The sequence below is a fragment of the Pseudochaenichthys georgianus genome, chromosome 19, assembly GCF_902827115.2.
Source record: "Pseudochaenichthys georgianus chromosome 19, fPseGeo1.2, whole genome shotgun sequence".
Lineage (NCBI taxonomy): Eukaryota > Metazoa > Chordata > Actinopteri > Perciformes > Channichthyidae > Pseudochaenichthys > Pseudochaenichthys georgianus.
The window spans coordinates 24,474,667-24,494,171 of NC_047521.1; the positions used below are offsets into that span (position 1 = coordinate 24,474,667).

The 19,505-nt window shown below is 39.1% G+C and overlaps 2 long non-coding RNA genes across 2 annotated transcripts; both read left to right on the plus strand.

The window, feature by feature from the left end:
* The first annotated feature begins 6,167 nt into the window (after positions 1-6,167).
* Positions 6,168-6,947, plus strand: LOC117464498 (uncharacterized). Its single transcript, XR_004554098.1, has 3 exons — positions 6,168-6,245; positions 6,607-6,747; positions 6,867-6,947. It is a non-coding gene; the product is annotated as an uncharacterized lncRNA (long non-coding RNA).
* A 1,794-nt stretch (positions 6,948-8,741) lies between these two features.
* LOC117464477 (uncharacterized) lies at positions 8,742-9,620 on the plus strand. Its single transcript, XR_011645074.1, has 3 exons — positions 8,742-8,986; positions 9,219-9,344; positions 9,493-9,620. It is a non-coding gene; the product is annotated as an uncharacterized lncRNA (long non-coding RNA).
* Positions 9,621-19,505: the final 9,885 nt, after the last annotated feature.

Consider the following 19,505-nt stretch of genomic DNA (forward strand, 5'->3'; position numbering starts at 1 on the left):
ACGTAATAACATTTTTTTTTTTCAAGGGAAGAGGGGGGTGGGGTCAGAGGGCCTAGGTAGAAAAGTCACGGCTCGCCACTGCCAGCGACTGTATTCGCCATGACACAGGCAGTCTGTGGTTTGTACTTGTTTAACTTTTGTCTAGTTTCTGAACAGATATGAAGAGCTGTGAGCTCTGAGTGCTAAGAGCTAACGGCTGTGTTGTTTTTTGGGGCGCTCATTGAAGATGACGTCACGGCTCACTGTGTATTTGAGTTTGACACCCCTGATTTAGATGAAGCAAGTATTGAAGAAACATTTACAGTTCAATCAGGAGAGAAGTGATGTATGGAATACATGTTTATTATCGGTCACATTATATAAATGAAACATAATGATGACAGTTTATAACAAGTGAATGAAATGGTGTTTTGGCGATTAGGCCCAGGTTTTGTAGGACATCGTTCGGGAAGGGAAAGAACCGTTTCCGATTAACCCCCCTGGGTCTAGACCTGGTGGTGGTGATAAGTGGTTAGGTCCGGTTGGAAGGGAGAAGGTTAAGCTTGGCCCTGAGTTGGAAGCAGGAGGCGAAGGGGTGGAGGAGGGTTGCGCGTTGACACCTGAAAGACAGCTGATAGCAAAGGGGAGAGCATATATAGAGGGGTTAACAGGTGCGATAATTAGGCTTGTGAATGGAGAGAAGTGATATGTTGGCTAAGGAGAGGCGCTCCCTGTCATCTAGTGAAGGGAGCGAGTATTGCCATGACGTGCAATACGGAGTGATAGGTCTTCCTGCCTGAACTTGCGCTAAGCTTCATTTAGCATTAGATCATAATAATAATAATAATAATAATAATAATAATAACTGAGAGTTCTATAGCGCCTTTCAAGGGACCCAAGGTCGCTTTACAGGAATAGGGCAAGCACAAACAAAACAAAACAAAGGTCAGACAGACAAAACAACAGATAGATTTAAGGGCCGAAAGCCATCATCTGTGTTTGTTTTACTGCTTATTATTTTTCTGTGTGACTCACGTTCCTCTCAGGGTGTAACACGTACAATAATCCCAGCTAAATTCCTTTCCTTGGAGTTGCTTTTGCCAAATGTGTACGTGTGCTTTCCTAACACTGACCCCAGTGTTACAGTCACTGGGATATCTATTACTGTGCAACAATACTTCCGTGTTTTGATAACACTTCTGAGAAACTGCACGCCCTTTAACATCGACTCCACCCTCTTCTTTGCAGAGTACTGTCCAACCTTTAGCCACAGGTGTATTCATTTACCATATACTCTGCAATAAAAATTCTGTTATCATGCAACTTTATTTTCTACACTTGGTAATACAGCTTTTTAACGGTTGCTTTTATGGCTTCGTAGCATTGTTATTGAGATCAAGCACGTATTGAAATCAGTATCTTCTTGGTTAGAGGCCAACATATGCAATTGATAACTGCTGCTTTAGAGATATACACTATCAATGATTATTTTTTTATCTGAAAATAAATATTGATAAGCAACCCGGAAGCTATTGTCAACATACTGGAGAATTCCCCAGTATTTGTAAGACCATCGACGCCAGTTTGTTTTATAATTTTTTTATAATTTGCTCCAAAAGTGAACACATAAAAGCAAACAGAAATCAGGTTTATTGCCAAGTAGGTTAACACATACAGTACGAGGAATTTGTCTCTGTGTTTTTTGGTGCGTACATAAATAAAATAAAATGTAAACCAAAAAACGATTTCAAGAAAACTATAATAACATTAAAAATAAAGCAATATTTACATCAACTATGGTTGAAATATAGGTATAGAAACTGTCAGTGCTTAATGTTTGTGTAACTAAAAGCATAAATGTGTTATTGAGATCAAGCACGTATTGAAATCAGTATCTTCTTGGTTAGAGGCCAACATATGCAATTGATAACTGCTGCTTTAGAGATATACACTATCAATGATTATTTTTTTATCTGAAAATAAATATTGATAAGCAACCCGGAAGCTATTGTCAACATACTGGAGAATTCCCCAGTATTTGTAAGACCATCGACGCCAGTTTGTTTTATAATTTTTTTATAATTTGCTCCAAAAGTGAACACATAAAAGCAAACAGAAATCAGGTTTATTGCCAAGTAGGTTAACACATACAGTACGAGGAATTTGTCTCTGTGTTTTTTGGTGCGTACATAAATAAAAATAAAATGTAAACCAAAAAACGATTTCAAGAAAACTATAATAACATTAAAAATAAAGCGATATTTACATCAACTATGGTTGAAATATAGGTATAGAAACTGTCAGTGCTTAATGTTTGTGTAACTAAAAGCATAAATGTGTTTCTCAGTTATTCCCAATATTCTGCAACAATCTTGCTCGGTTTCAAGTGTCTGTGCCACATGACACGTCCACAGCTGTCCATTAATGATTGGAGAACAAACGTTTATTCCTTCCTTGGTAAGAAAAGGCATAAAGGAAGATACATTTGTATTGCTTCCTTCTTCTTTGACATTTCAATAAACAGAAAAAGGAGAATGTGTCACGCTTATTCACAGTTACGAAGATGCAAAGGAATCTGTCAGGTTTACATTTTCTGATATTTGTTTTAATAGGCTACTGTGAAACTTTCAGGATGGTGAAACTCATATTACTGTAAATACCCACAAGAGAGATAGAGAGAAATTAAAGCTGCGAGCCATGCACCTGGATAATTCCCAATTTTCAGTTTCAAGGCAATCCAAACAAAGAAGTGATTGTGAAGGAGTCCAAATCAAACAAAAATGATGCCCTGTGGGGCTATGTGGAACATCCCTGTTAAAAAGCTGTCTTTATGACAGATGGAGCATTTTATCATAAAAAAAAAAAAATGATGGCACACAGATTCACTGTAAGTGAAACTGATCCTCACAAAGACTCACGTTCTTATCTGTAAATAAGCCAAGTAATTATCCGCCCTGTGTTGATACTAGGGATGCTCCGATTGATCGGCCGCCGGGCGCTTCCACTAATTTCTCACGTGTTATTATTCAAAGTTAATGTAAACTTGAATAATGTACTTAATTTGAATGTAATCATTATGTTGGTTGTTGTTTGTGGAAGCGCCAGTGAATGAGCCCCATTAACTGAGTTTTAAACATCACTTTAAATGGAAGATCCCCATAGGCCCCGCCCACTCGATCGGATCGGCGATCGGCCCCCAAAATTGGCGATCGGAGCATCCCTAGTTGATACCCTGAGGAATGCACACAAAGAAGTATTTTTTACATCTGGTCCTCTGGTCTCAGTACTATCTGTATCAACATCGGTTAAAGGTTAAAACAATTATGTCGATTTGTCTATTTCCTCATAATGAAATACAACCCATTGCAAAAAATAAAGAATTATTATCCTTATTTGCAGAAAATACTATTCATATTGTTCATTATTACAATTTATGTTTTCATTATTTTTCTAAACTACAGTACTTCTCATTGTTCTTAGTTGGAGTTTATCATGACTGATTTTTGAAGGAAAAGGTTATTTCTATGCACATTTACAGATTTCTAATAACTAGATGCTGCTCTATGGACACAGTATCTGATCTATCCTCACATACATACATATTATTTACTGATCAGATCCAAACTGTCCAAATCATTTCCATCAAACTGTGTTTTGAAAGGGGTTTCTGTTCAGCTGCTGGTTTGAAACAACAGGAACTCTGAAACCAGCCAACAATCCTGTATTGCTGTAAATTCACATAATGCACACTTTTGATGCCAAATTGCCTGTTATCATTCTTCCCGGTAACAGATCTGAATAGTTAAAAGCAAGTTCATGTCATAAACATGGTGGACAAGTGTTAACCTCTTAAGCCCGAAGGTCCTCCCAGTGGACCCCTCCCACCGTTTTTTTACGAGACTATGTCTCAGGGCTTCTTAACATTTATGAAACTATTAATGTTTCATACCCTTTTAAAGGTAAGAAACTCCGCTAACTGACAATAAGAACAATTGTTAGCTAAAAAAAACACAAGAGTAATACCAAGCCTTTGAATTAGCATTGAGCGAAAAAATGCTAACTACTGCTAACGCTTTTTTACACAGAACTCACGGTAGAAATGCCCTTATTACTATCTTAACTGCACAAACAAGATATACGATTTAAAGCTGAGACTCCACAGATTCCACACATGTAATGTCACCACTGTACGACCTCGAATTCCTGGAGCTATCAGCCAGAAAAGAGAAAGTAAACAACATCCGGTTTCAAAAATATTACAATAATTACATCTTACCTTTTTTGATTTGTGATCAAAAGTTGTGTTCAACGGAATAAAAACGCCGCTCAAGGTTAATCCAATGTCTTTGTGTCACGTAGAATTTTTTACTGATAATCCATCATCATATTTATGGCAATATACTGGGTATAAAGTTTTGCCGTCCAGGCTTGTACTTTCAGATATGTTTAGTTTGCTTCTCTATTATGGGCTCAGAACAGTCTCATAATACACACATGCGCACAGAAGGATTCACACTTGTATTTCATGATCCGCAAAAGGATTCAAACTTGTATTTCCGGATCCACACTTGTGTTTTTCAATGCACACACAAATGTGTTCCGTTTCATATACATGTAAATAAAATCTAAATACATAAAAAACTTTTACATGTGTATTTTTGATCCACACATATTAGTTTTCCGTTTAAAACCGCTGCACCTTCAAACACAAACAGCTTTCTGTGCATGGATCGCTTTGCATTCGTGTGTGGGTTTTTTGAGACTCCCCTGACGCTCACCCGATTCGTACTTGTAATTTCTCTCATCTATAGCCAATCAGATGTCTCCTCCAGTCTAAGCCAATCACATGAGCGCGCCCCCACGTGGGTAGGATTTCTTGCGTTCGTGACGTAGCACTTCATTTACGCTTTTTGCGCAGTCCGGACTCCGGAGCTGACAGGTCAGAGGCATAGGTCAGAGGTCATCTTTAAAATGGCGTCTGGTGGTCGCGCGCCTCCCGCTCCAAGTGTAAGTTATGTTTACATTATGAAATACTCCTAAATTATGAAGGATTGGTTTTGCTTAGTTGTTAGTTGTTTAATTCGAGAATTATATAGAACTGTTTTGGTTAGCTGTGTTGTCGTAGCTGAGCTCCATAAGCTAACATTAGCTAGCGTTGTCTGTCTAACGGTCTAACGATCTAACGATCCCCCATTCTTATTATGTGCTTCTGCTACCAAGTAAAATGTTGCAGTGAAGTGAATGTGAGAGAAAATTAATTGACTGTTCGACAGGGTGTAACGCCTCGGGTCGAGGTAGCAGCACGGGCTTTAGTTCAATTAATAGCCAGGGAGCTGTCTGCGACTCCAACTCCATCAGAAGTGAGCATAGCAGAGAGTGCACCGGTCAGCGTAGCAGTCAGGGCGGTAGACAGCGTCCAATCCCACAATGATGTCAGGGTGAGGCAGGCGATGAGAAGGTGAATTAATAGACTTTTTTTTACATTTGACAGTTCAAGATCAAACTGTGGCTTAATCCCGTAGATGTGTAAACATTGATATTTGATCTCACCCCTCGCATTACTCTAATGTAATATTGAGTTAATGTTTTAAAACGTTTGTCCATAGTATGTATGCTCCATTACTGCTTTTAAAACCTTTAACAACCCCTTGCCTTGAAACGTCCCAAACACAATATATTAATGTTTTCAAAACAAATATTTTGGTAAGATAAAGCTAGCTAAGTGTCAAGCTTGTTTTTGTATCGACAGAATATTAACTATGATTTCGCTTTTTATTCATACAATTTGTTCAACCTATGTTAACAAAACCATCAACGCAAGCCAATGATTTGGAAATGATATAACAATGTCTAGTCTCACATATCCTTTTGTCATTCCCACATCAGGCAATTCCCAAGTATGCTCAGTACTGATCAGCCAAGAGGCAAAAAACGATTTCCCACCCCGGCTCCTTGCATCGTCAAACGGACGGACTTTCACATATATGTCCTTTCGGGACCCAGTCAGTTTACAACTAAGGGCTCGGAAGAGCTACCACTTGCCTATGCTGGCCTTGGAAAGAGGATGCTAAATCTACCGGACAACTTATTGCACAGTGAGGTAATCATATAAACAGACAGTATTAAAGATTTCTCAATGATTTAAAATGTGAATCACTTGCTGAATATTGTATTTCACTTTGTTTTAAAGACTATGGCTTCGGTTGAGGAAGAATTTCCAAAACTGAAAACATTAAAAGGAGGCTGGATGTTTTTCAAGTCAGCAGGTAATATTGTTCTCATCTCCATTGGTGAAAATGCTGTGTTGTGTTTTTCACACTCAGAAGCCCCACATATGTGTTTTCTGTTGCCCTACTTTGAATTACCATTCATATCACTTCTTCAAGTTGTATAAAACAGTACTGAAGTTTGCCTGACAAAGTGTAACGTGTATCCCTAATATTAATGTATGTACTGTCAGGTGGTTTTAAAGCACACTTGTGTTGTTCCTATTTTGATTTTAAAATAGGTGGTAGTGGACGTCGAAAGCTGTCCATAATTCCTACTGACTCCGAGGGGTACTCCACTAGGCTCCTCAAAACAGCGTCCAACAACGGAAAAAACATTGTGTTTGTAATTCCACTACAGGAGCAACTTTCTACCGAACCACTACCCTATGACTCGGCAGAGTTTGCAAAGATGCCACAGTCAACCTGCATAACATGTGGCAGTCAAATGCCTTTGCAGCTGTTGCCTTTACATGTGGAGGAATGTAATGACATATTGACTGTAAGCTGTTATTAAAACATTTCTCTCATTTCTCAAATAAATATGTAATGTTTTAGTTTGCTCAAATGACTGTTTCAAAGTCTATAGAACCAATTCTCTGTACCTTTTTTGTTTTTTAGGAGAGTGAATCTGGGACTTCTCTTGATGAAGTGATTGAGCAGCCAAATCCACCTAACACAGGGATGGAAGAATTGTCCGAGGTAGTTGATGCTGTCTTCTCCTGTTAAAGTTACTTTGCAATTTAGTATAAAAGCCTTATTGTTTTCAGTAAATAATGACAGCATGATTGCAGGTGTGTAGGTAGGGTATAACACATTTCACCAAACTGACTTTTTGCACACTGTCTATGTACTCATTTTTTATCATAGAATTATGTTTCCTGTATCACTTATCTGAGAGAGAATTATTAAACATAAAACCTCTTATAATAATGTGATATGTTTTAAAGGTATTGACATTTGTTTATGTTTTTTACAGGTTTGCCCTATATGTCTTGAATCTTACCCGATTGATGTCCTCTCATTTCATGCAAGCACATGTGGTGAAGGGTAAGACGTTTTGACTTGTTCAAACAAAAGATGGAAATAGACATGTTTTGAGAGAGATGAACAACATATACAAAGTGTCAAACCTAATAACGATATCGTTTGGTGAATGTGCTTGTTCCTTTTTTGTGTTTTAAAATGCTGTAATGTTACAGCTATAGCAGCTGCATCAGAGCATGTGATGCATTTTTAGGAAATGTAGAAATCTTAACAGAGCCGAAATACTTATTAGGGATCTGATTTAAATTACTTTGTTTGATATGCAAGAAGAAATATGTAAAAAATGAAGGGCGCTCACTAGTCTCTATTTTCCATTCCTGTGAGTATGTTTTTTGTTTTGTCTTTTCCAAGAATGGACCCTGCTCATCATAGCGATGCAGCCAGTATGACAAGGACAGAGGAAATGCCAGGACCTTCAGTTCAACGATTGCCAGCAACAGTTTCAGCAGGTTATTTATTCAGAACAATTACTGCTGTGGTGTAGTTTGAAACTGACTACTCACAAACACTTAAATAGCAATGATCACCGAAATGAATGTTGTTACATGTTTGATCCAGTAATATGGAAAGGATAATTGATTTCAAGTTACTACCTTTTAATATATTGCTTTAAAATACAGGGCTTACTAAATGAGACAATAAATGAAGTACTATTTTAGAATTGAAGCTGACATATTATGAAGTTTATTGTACCAACCACTTTTTTTCCCTTCAAATTACGTTTCAGCATGGGCCAATGAAGTGGACCCCCGGAAGGCATGTCAGTTGTTCAGAGAGGAACTGCTGGAACGTAACTATGAATGTCCACGCCTCTTTCTGTCAATCGACTTGTTTGACGCAGAAGAAGAAACAGACAGTTCATTGATTTCATTCTTTAAAATGAACAATGTTAACTGGGCAGCTCCATTGAAGTGCAGGCTGAGAGGTATTAATAAATAATGTAACTTCTCATGTTTCATTATAGGTTGTCATCTGGGTCGAATTTTGCCTTTTTGTTTGTTTTTACTTGCATGTTGAGGATTAAGTTCATGTCCCTTAGACCAGGGAAGAAAGAACTAGTTACATTTATTGTATTGAAAGCTTGAAGGATGATTCATGTTGTCTCTTGGTAAGTGTATGTTGAATATCATCTTGTTGGTTGTACTTTTCTAAATGAGGTCGTCTTTTCAAGGGGATGCAGCAGTCGGCCAAGGTGTCAACCGACACGTTTTGTCAATGGCCATGCAGAAACTGAAGACTGGCTTCAGTATAAATGTAGGTGGGATGTCCCCATTTGTCTTTCAATTGAAATAACCACTTGCAGCTACATCTTAATAAACCAACAAAGATTACAACATGCATATTCACAGTTGAACCAACACTCAATATAGCTTGACCTAAAAATTACGTTATAGCAATACATGGTGTCTAAACTATTTCTCCTTTTTTCTTAAGGCTGTGCAGCTCTTACAAGCCTTTTTGAAGGCGAAATGGAACATCGGGTTCCCTCCGCAGCTGCTGTGCTTCGGGAAAGCAACCTGTTTGAGATGGCAGGTCGGATGATAGGCCATTCCTTCCTGCATGGCGGTTTTGGTTTCTCAGGACTAAGTGTGCCTGTAGTGACTCTGTTGACTGGTGGGAGCACGGATACTGCAGCATCAGCGCTTACCCTGCTGGACTGTCCTGATCTTGACCACCGTGAAACAATTGGTTTTGTGAGTGTCCTAGTTAAAAAGTGACATGTCATACACCACTGCACCACAATGCTAACATACACTTGTCATCTTGTGCATTATGAAAAAGATTCCATTCATGCATCAAGGCTGGGCTGTTTAGCTAGAAATGATTTCCAATGCTTTTTTGTGTCCCATTTTGATTTTTCCAGATTTTGGCTTTTTGTCCACTTTTGCATGCATTTAAATGATGTCCTATTCTCTCCTGTTTTAGCTCAAGAATACACAACTTACTGCTCAAGAAACCACCAGTGTGACTGATCTTTGCCTGTCCTGGGACCTCCCTGTTCCAACCTCCACCAATCATGACTGGCTGTTCCAGGAACTTCTTTCCCATGCAGTAATCATTTTATATTGTACCATTTTTATTTAAACAATACAATACAATGTTTAGGTAATTAGTAGGTTTGCTTTGTAAGTCCTCCTGTATCTGCTACGGTGGTGTTTTTCCATTAGTGCCTCAGTTTGATTGTTCCTTTTACTTGTAGGTACTTCACCGTGTTAGGCAGCCTATCAAGCAGATTCGCAAAGGCCTTAAAGAAACGGGAATCTGGCCGCTTGTTTCAAATAGGCCAGATGTCCACCCCATATTATTTCCAAGAGAGAAAAATGATGAGCTGAACTCACAAGTAAGTACCATTTTCTTTATTGGATTTATGTTATTCAAGGGATTTGTTTGCAAACACTATCATGCAATTTCATTTGTGGGGCTCTTAAACTGGTGTGTAGATCTTAAATCAATGCTTTACAATGTTAAGATAATTCTGTAGCATATAACATGAGCTTCAATCTTAGCAAAGAACACGTTTGTATTTGATCCCCTATAGACTGTGATCCAGAACATCCACTGGCCACAGCCCAAAAGTGACAGCGATGAGGACGAGGACGACGCCGTTCCATTGGAGAAAGTCGGTCTCGTCACTGGATTTTTGAGGCAATTCATAGAGGAAGGTAACACTAATTAATGACTGCTAAAGCTGTAGTGCAGCTGAAGAGATGGCAGTTCTGATGAAAAATAATATACACATATCGGTGTACAAATACAAATCTATGCATGGGTTAACCGTTGACATTTCTGCAAGTTTTACTGCTCAAATTTAAGTTTTGATATAATGCAATTTGAGGTATCGCATACATAACAAATTCTCTCCCATAGCATCTCCGAAGGTGCTGCGTGACCTCTTGGAGTTCTGGGTCGGGTGGGAGCTGCTCACAACAAACCTTGAAGTTGAGGTTGTTACTTCAAAATACCCAGTGGCTCTCACCTGCTTCCTAAAATTGAAGCTCCCAAGCCACTACCAAACCTACGAAGTTCCACCAGGACTTGATGATGGCCCTCAGTTCCATCAGTTCAGGCTTTGGGCTTGTGTAGCTACACACTGACTCAGTTTGTTTTATATGTTTCTGGAGAAGGGTTTGCCTCTCTATTCAACACATTGTGTGAGATACAGGGTTACAGTTGGTACACCTACCATGTTTTATAAATAAAGGACATTTGGAAAAAGACTGTTTGTCCATTATCATTGTTACACTTTAACGGAGCGTCCACACAGCAGAGTATGTTGACGCTTGGAGTAGGACGTATCTGAAGCTTGGGGATTTTTTGCGACCAACAACCAATCACATGAATCTCCCGCCCCCGACATACAAAGCAATAGCAATGTTAAAACGAAGTAAACTGGATATAAAATAATGAATTTTTCCTCCATTTTTTGGAATATGAGGAAATGACCTGCGTAGTCTCTCCCAGCATACACACGGTTTGATTGGCTAGCGCTTGTACTGGCAGATTTGCATAAATGGGATTTCATTGGCTGACGCTTCTGCCGAGGCGCCAAAAGTTGAACATTGCTCAACTTTTGAAGCGAGCAACGCTCCACGTCGCTTCCCAAAATGCAGTTCGGCTAAAAGTGACGTCACCCCATTCAAAGTGAATGGGCAGAAGCGTTGGAAGCTTCAACGCACACCGCTGTGTGGACGGGCCGTAACAATGCCCAATCCCAACAGTAAAGCAGTACACTCCGAATAGTTCTTTTACAATGTTTTTATTTTGTACAGAGTGTAAAATGAATGTAATTCTGTTGCCCTGAAACGGTTTTTGATCCTGACTGAAAATGCATCTCTAAAAACACTTCCATTAATTTATAAATCAAAAGAAAAATGTCTAATCATGCAATTGAGATTAACTTAATCAAGCATAAACTATGTAAATATAAAATGATTAACTTTCCATCATTGCCAAATAACTGAAATCATGACACAAATCATACTATAGTTGTTACATGTAACAACTATCGGTGCTCAATTAAATTCTCAATGTATTGGACAGTATTGAGATATATGTCTACTCCGAAACATTCAGATTCTTCCAATGGATCAATGTTGTCTTGCAGTTGCATAATTTCAAAGTCTGAGAGAGGGAAGCTCAGCGTAGGGACATTGACCCCGGTATGATCCTCATTTGTGTATCCACTCTCTTCCCATTGAATCTCTGGTATGAGTGAACCCTAAAAAAGACAACGTGAGTGTACAAATATTAAAGCAAGCACTGTGCCATTACTGCTTCTTATTACAAAATATGTGATCAGGCGAAATAAAGAGGGTATGCAATTGTTCTATAATAATAAAAAATGGAGTGATTGTGGAATAATGTTAAGGTAATAGTGTAATATAGAAAAGTGTTCTTGCTTGCTCCCAGCAGAGGTTCTTTTAATCCAAGAAGGGGAGTTAGATTATGAATCAGATAATTTATTATACTGTTTGGGTTTTGATTGATAATAAACAAGAGATAGTGATGGTTTTGAAAATTCATAATTTACCTCAGGCTCTGGATCTGCAACAGGATTCAGGTGCTGGCCCACCTGCCACAACTGATTGGGTGTCAGATTTTGCTCTGTCCTGATGGGATGGTTGGCCCAGGCCTCACTGAACACATCCAGGTTGGCTTGGATGCGTGGCAAGAAAACGTAGTGGCAGCAGAAGATGTGCAGGACGTTACTGATGTCAAGCAGGTGTTGTTCCTCAAGAGAGTGCAGGGTGTTGTAAAAGACACCCGTAACACTCATGAACACATCACGCCAGAGGCGTTCAATTCTGTGAGAAGAAAACACAAAAACATGTTAAACTTAAAAGAAAATTCAAACTGTTCACTATGAACAATTTAAAGTGTCCTAGTCATTGAATCAATGGCAATGTCTCTAACTGAAAATTGCATTTATTTAAAAAAATCAACTGACTTGACAGGAGAGTACAAACATAACATTAAGTGAGTTTTCAAATGTTTGCGTGGCTGGTACATTTCTGTGAAAATTGTCATTTTCTTCTTTGTGAAGGAATGGCTCAACATGTGCTTATGAAGGTTTGTTAAAGGGAATATTAAGAAGAACAATATGCTCATAAGATTACAAAATGAGGTTTAACTCACCGTTGATTGTGTACGCTTTTCCCTGCAATGAAGCTGTTACTGTCAGTTCCACGAACTGAGAACATTAATTGTGCTACTCCTACATTTTCTCCACCATGATCTCCTCTCACTCTGGAAAATAAATCAAATAATTATGCATAGTTAAAATCTACGTATTTGAAGGTCCAAAAAACAAGGGGTACAATTCCGTAATGATCTACATCCATAATGTGATCACAAATGGCTCTCTCTGGACATAAATATTTGAGATATCTGGACAGGTCCTTAACTGTAACCCTTAAGAGTTCTCTTTCACTTTATTAAACCACAAGTTATCTTCCACACCTGAATGAGGGATGGTTCACATCAGCTTGTGAATAGATTATATTTTCATATTTCTGTACAGTACATGAATCTCAGCTGAGGGATAGAAAAATCTGACATGTCGCTTATATATTGTCATATGTGAGGGGCTCACATAGAATTAACAATTGATATGGCTGTGTCCGACAGCACGTTTGTGGCCTAGAAAGGTACCGTTTATAATGGCAATTGTTTTAACTTATATGTTCAGATTGCCTCTTTGAACTAACAGTAAAGCACGACAATATTTGCAATGAATGAGTCCCATCAAAAGTAAAGTGGTCGTCACTGATGCAGCCATTGGAGGGGAATATCTAAATTTGATGGAAAGGTCCGCAATTACACTAATGATTACATATGAAATTATGTGAATACCTCAGAGGAAATCCGTGCTCGTTCACAGCTTCATTGAAGAAACACAAGTGGGTGTCAGCCCGGTTGTTGTCTGCTATCTTCAAGTACATAATCTACACATACAAGTACACATAAAACAACATATTAGTACCTTGATGATTCAGTTTAACTTGAAGCATCTGTCAAATGACAATGTGCAGCATTAAGAGAACAACGCACAACAGAATTATTCAATGTATAACAGAATATCATGATAGCTCAGGCAAGCTTCTTGACATATATTGTGCGGTTACTAGTATAAGTGTTTTAATTATTTCACAAGTTCTTCAAAGTATTTATTTTGAAATTAAGTAAATAAGTAAATGCATATTGTTTGATCTGAATCACTTAAAATATAAGGTGACTTTAGAAGTCCATATCGTCTGTTTGGTAAGAGGCGATATGTAATTAACTATAGGTTAGATTGTGTACCTAAAGATCACCACCTGTTGGTACAGAAAATAAACTGAAGCTTAGAAAACTAAAACCATCACATGATGTTCGGCAACATTTTGCAGTTGTTGGTTCTTGACAATAGAATAGTCTTACCTTCCTTGAATAGCCATCTATTCTCCCAAAGATAACAAAGTTGTACCTGTCAATGATAGACATTGATATGATTACATACACAAGATATATACAACTAGACATTAAAAATAATAAAATGAACAGATTACATACAGACAGCATGCAGACAAACCTGATGAGCTTGTGGTTGGTGTCAATGTGCACCATGTACTTAGGGTAAGGAACTGTGTATGTTCTCCTCACTACACATCCCATCCGGGTCATCCTGGCGAGCACACCAACACTGTCCACACGATGCATGGATGCATACACCCGTTCCCATTGCACTCTGTGTCCCTTCGCAAGTAGAGCACCTCGGACTACACGGTAGCCAGCATCTGGCATTGCACTTTTTATTGTGGTGATCAATGAATCCAATTCGTCATCAGTGCAGCCACTATATGAAGCAGATATAGAAATTTCATTTTCGGTCATCCGCCTAAATAGCGTTGCTCTAGACACACCCAGGAGTCTGGCGATGCAACTCGATGGCAGTCCCAGTTCAACCAGATGTGTCAGAGCCTCTACTGACACATTCAATCGTGGACGCCCACGTCCACAACAGTTTTGCAACTCAAGGGTCACAAATATCTGTTGATTATCTCTCTCTTGTTGGATAAGGCTATTCAGGTCTGCAAGTGCAGACTGTATATTAAGTCCTAAATCAACAATGTCACCCAGTGCACTCAATATAACAAAAGCCTGACGGCACGCAAACTGTAGCCCTTCGAGATCAACAGGTGTCCTATCCAAGATGTATGTCAGTCGATCTTGAAGTCTCTGAAGGATTTCACGCTTTACTGATTCCTGGGGGGAAAAGAATAGAAAAGATAGATAAAATATGACCAACAGTGCTCAACGTTCGACCGTTTGTTTACCAACACTGGTTAATCCTATTTAACGTAATCTCTTAATGTTCAATTCCACCCCATCATTAAACACAATGGAATATATTTTTGAATAATAATTTGAGCAGCACATTTTGGATTAATTCTGTCTAAGTTGTCCCTACAAAACAAAGCAACAGCATGAAAGAAGTTAAAGAAATGTTTGGCTAATGTTAGCTATGTAAGGTTATAATCCTAGGTAGTCTATTAGCATAATATAGCTAACTTGCCAGCAAACACTAGCATTACATGCCACCCATATTACTTCCATGCTAACACATCACTAACATAACAAGAATTCATACCTAAAACATATTTAATCATTCACGCCGAGACACGTATCACTTACACTTGTGCTAGACGCCATGTTGAAGTTGACCTGTCAGCTCCGGAGTCCGGACTGCGCAAAAAGCGTAAATGAAACGCTACGTCACGAACGCAAGAAATCCTACCCACGTGGGGGCGCGCTCATGTGATTGGCTTAGACTGGAGGAGACATCTGATTGGCTATAGATGAGAGATATTACAAGTATGAATCGGGTGAGCGTCAGGGGAGTCTCAAAAAACCCACACACAAATGCAAAGCGATCCGTGCACAGAAAGCTGTTTGTGTTTGAAGGTGCAGCGGTTTTAAACGGAAAACTAATATGTGTGGATCAAAAATACACATGTAAAACTTGTTTCTGTGTTTGGATTTTATTTACATGTATATGAAACGGAACACATTTGTGTATGCATTGAAAAACACAAGTGTGGATCCGGAAATACAAGTTTGAATCCTTTTGCGGATCATGAAATACAAGTGTGAATCCTTCTGTGTGCATGTGTGTATTATGAGACTGTTCTGAGCCCATACTCTATTACGTCCGCAATGGTAATGTTTACGTGGATTTGGGAACTGCCCATCGATTCTATTGGATGTAATGGTTAAGAAAAAGGTGTAAATCACCCAAATCGACCAATGGGTTCCAGAGATATGGTCCTGCGTAAAGTATAAAGAATGCCAGCCAGTTTAAGTACATTACGCAGCAGACTTTACTTATTGTTTACAATGTAAGGAAGCAGGAATTGCAGGACCCAGAGCGCATGGAGCACAGAGCGGACAGCAGATAACGGAATTGCAGTTTTATTGCTTATAGATTATCAGAACATTTCAAAGGGGACACAGCCCCATTGGATATTAACCTATGGATTAACTACATCATCGTTTTTATCGTTGTAATGCCATTGAAGACCAGTTTAGACCAGACAAAGAGGAAGGTGAGCCATGTTAGCCTAGCACATTAGCGCTAGTGCCACTTGTTTTGATGTACGTTTTTGTTGATAACGTCGTGAGTTTGTATCTTTCAGTGTTGAGGTGGGCACCGTTAGATTCTGTGTCTTTACGATCATAAACAATGTGTTGGATGTGCAGCTAGGATAAGTAATAAGGGAGCTAGGAGTGATTTTCGGTGCAGTAATAGGTTAGCATTTTTCGCTCGGGGCTAATTCAGAGGCTCAGAGGATAACAGAGTAGGCCTATGTTTTATTTTTATTTTTTCACAACAGTTGTATTTGGATGGAATGAATACCTATAGTGATCATTCAAAGTAATAAAATGATTTTTACAGTGAAAAAGTTCATATGGAACTGATGGTTCCCAAATTACCCAGAGGTGAGTCCGCTTGGACTTTATTTTTCTAAACCTCTCTAAAAATATCAAATTTAACTTGTTTTGCATCAATCTTGATACAGGGTACTTATTATATGTTATAGTTTGGATTCCTAAAGCTTTTAATCTACTAGCCCATCATTCAAGGGTGGTTTTCACCAGGGGCGGACTGGGGGGAAAAAGTGGCCCGGGGATTAATTGACAGACAGGCCCACTTAATGCGCGGCATGTATCGGCCGGCCGGCGACGAAAGTATGTTACTTAACAAACAACCCTATGCCTTTAATGTTATTTTGGACCATTATTCATATAGTAATCACATTACCTGAGCCCTTGAGTTGCCTAGAGCAAAAATAGTTACGGCATATATTTAGTGATTTTAATGTTAACAGATCATTGATGCAATAACATTTTGACCCAATTTGCCTGACTTGACACATGGAATAAAACATGGGCGACGTACGAAGCATCCTCAATGTGGGTGAGACAATTTAACAGGGGGTGTGGGCAGGTGATGGACCTCACCTCCTCTAGGGGGGTCCGGGGGCAAGCTCCCCCGGGAAGATTTTTTTTTTTTAAATGTTGAAGTTAAATGCATCAATCTGGTCCATTTTGAGAGCAAAATTAGGGACTAAATCTATGGCAGTCAGTAGCAGTCAGCAGTCTTGGACTGTGAGCCGTAGGGTCGCCGGTTCAAGTCCCCGACCAGACCTATTTGGAGTGTGGACTTCTACTTGGAGAGGTCCCAGTTCACCTCCTGCCCTGCCGTGGTGCCCTTGAGCAAGAAACCAGACACGGCTGTACCTTTAGTAATGAATATTACATGTTGTGAGGAAATCTTTCCACCAATAATTCCAATAAGTAATCCAAAATGTATTCACTTCAGGTTTACGAAAGTAACTGTAATCAGATTACTCGTTTTTCAAATGTAACACGAGCTGAATACAGTTACTTGATTTTTGTATTCTGATTACGTAACGCCGTTACATGTATTCCGTTACAACCCAACCCTGACCACACCCCACTGGGCTGGGCCGGAACACTTACAAATGTGGGCCGGTAGGATTTAGGTAAGCAAAAAAAAAAAAGGGAGTGGCCGGAACACTTACAAATGTGGGCCGGTAGGATTTAGGCAAAAAAAAAAGAACTCCCGGTATTCCCAATGGCCAGTCCGCCCCTGGTTTTCACTATAAGTAATGGGGTTTTTTTAGGCGGACATTAGAATTTACATGTTTTTACTGTGTTCCATCTGAATTTACTTTAAAATAAAAACATCTATATTGATTCTGACACTTCTACATCCAACTCACAGATGTAACCTTGCTTTGAGAGAAAAGATTATTAATTTACCCCTTTTATGTAAGGTTTCAGCGTTAGTCTGTGAGCTTATTGTTTTGTGTTTATTCTGGTGGCCTTGCAGTTTATTTTGATGTTGGCTCTGTCCTCTCGTTTCAGGTGTCATCACTTCCTGTGGTGTGTCACTTGCCAGCTTGATTGTGATCTCCTGTTCTGGATTGTTTGCACCTGTGCCTCATTAACTGTTGTGTATATGTAGCCCTGTTCTCCTGTTGTCTTTTGTCGGTTCGTCTTGTCTCTATACCAAGTCCATGTCTGTACTCCCTCGTGTAAATATTGAGCATACTAGTCGAACCTAGTGAACTATTGAGTCTCCTAGTAGATCCTAGAAACCTTTTTCTTTGTAAAGTCTTTTCGTATTATTAGTTGAACCTAGCGAACTTTTGAGTATCCTCGTTGATCCTAAAACCTTTTTGTATATTAAAAGATATTTTTTGAAATCAAGAAAGAATCGTGCATCTGAGTCTTTGTGAGTCCTGCGTGTCAGAACGAACCGACCAAACAAGATGGACTCAGCCGATTCCACCGTGTTAAAGACGACTTTGCGGGCGCAAGGAACACGCCTGCATCACCATGAGGAACAGCTGACAACAATGAATCAGGGGGTTCAGGACTTAAATGCCCGTCAGCACCACTTCCAGTCAACAGTGACAACGGAAATAAATCACCTGGCGGGGAAAATGCGTGAGATATTTACACACCTCGAGGCACGTCCTGCTATGTGAGACGGGTTTCATATAATCTGTTCAATATTTAATATTAATATTCCGTGTGTGTATATATATATATATATACATACAAATATATATATATACATACATATACATACATATATATACATACATTATATTATAGGGACGGGTGGCGCAGTGGTCTGTGCATCCGATCATCAGATCAAGGGGGAGTGCTGGGGAACTCCAGTTCGAAACCCGCTCCTGCCGCCACTGCGTCAGGCCGTTGTGTCCTTGGGCAAGACACTTCACCCGGATTTGCTCCTGTGGGTATTGTCCACAGTACATGTATAATACTAATGTATACTTGTAAAAGCGCCTCGATGACTTCGAGGCGTGAAGATGGACGGTGTGGCGCAGTGCGCTGTGCAATGATCATCAGATCAAGGGGTGAAACCCGCCGCTGCTGCGTCTGTAAAGCCGGTGTGTCCTTGGGCAAGACACTTCACCTGAACTTGCTCCTGTGGGTATTGTCCACAGTGACCATTGCATGTATACAAAATATGTGTAATGTGTATATGTAAAGCGCTTTGAGCATCTGGAAAAGCGCTATAATAAATATAAGGAATTATTATAATTATTATTATATACATATATACACATGTATATATATATATACATACATATACATACACACGGAATATTAATATAAAATATTGAACAGATTATATGAAACCCGTCTCACATAATTTACACGGTATACATTTTGAGTGATATAATGTTATTTCACATGCTCAAAATTGATGTTCTGCTGTTGTTGTAGAGAAATTATTTCTGATTTGAGTTACATTTTTGAAAGTACAAGCCAGAGAATTAATCTATTTGTTTTTTCCACATTTGTTTTCACAGTGAGGAAGGCGATGAGGATATGGCTTCTGGATGCCCGAGTATTATGGGGAAGATGCCACCAAGGTCAGGAAGTGCTCTGATGCTGGCAACAGAAGGGTGAAGACACCTGTGTGCTGCAGGAAGTGTCAGGTCCCTCTGTGCTTCACTTCCAAAAAGAACTGTTATGACTTACTGGAGTAATACCGTAACATTCAGGGTTTGAATAAAGTTTTTTTTTTTACCCAAAAAATGCTTCTGGTATTGTGTGTTGCAATTTTTTTTTAAATAAATCTGCTCCAGTTGGAGTCAAATGTTTCCTAAG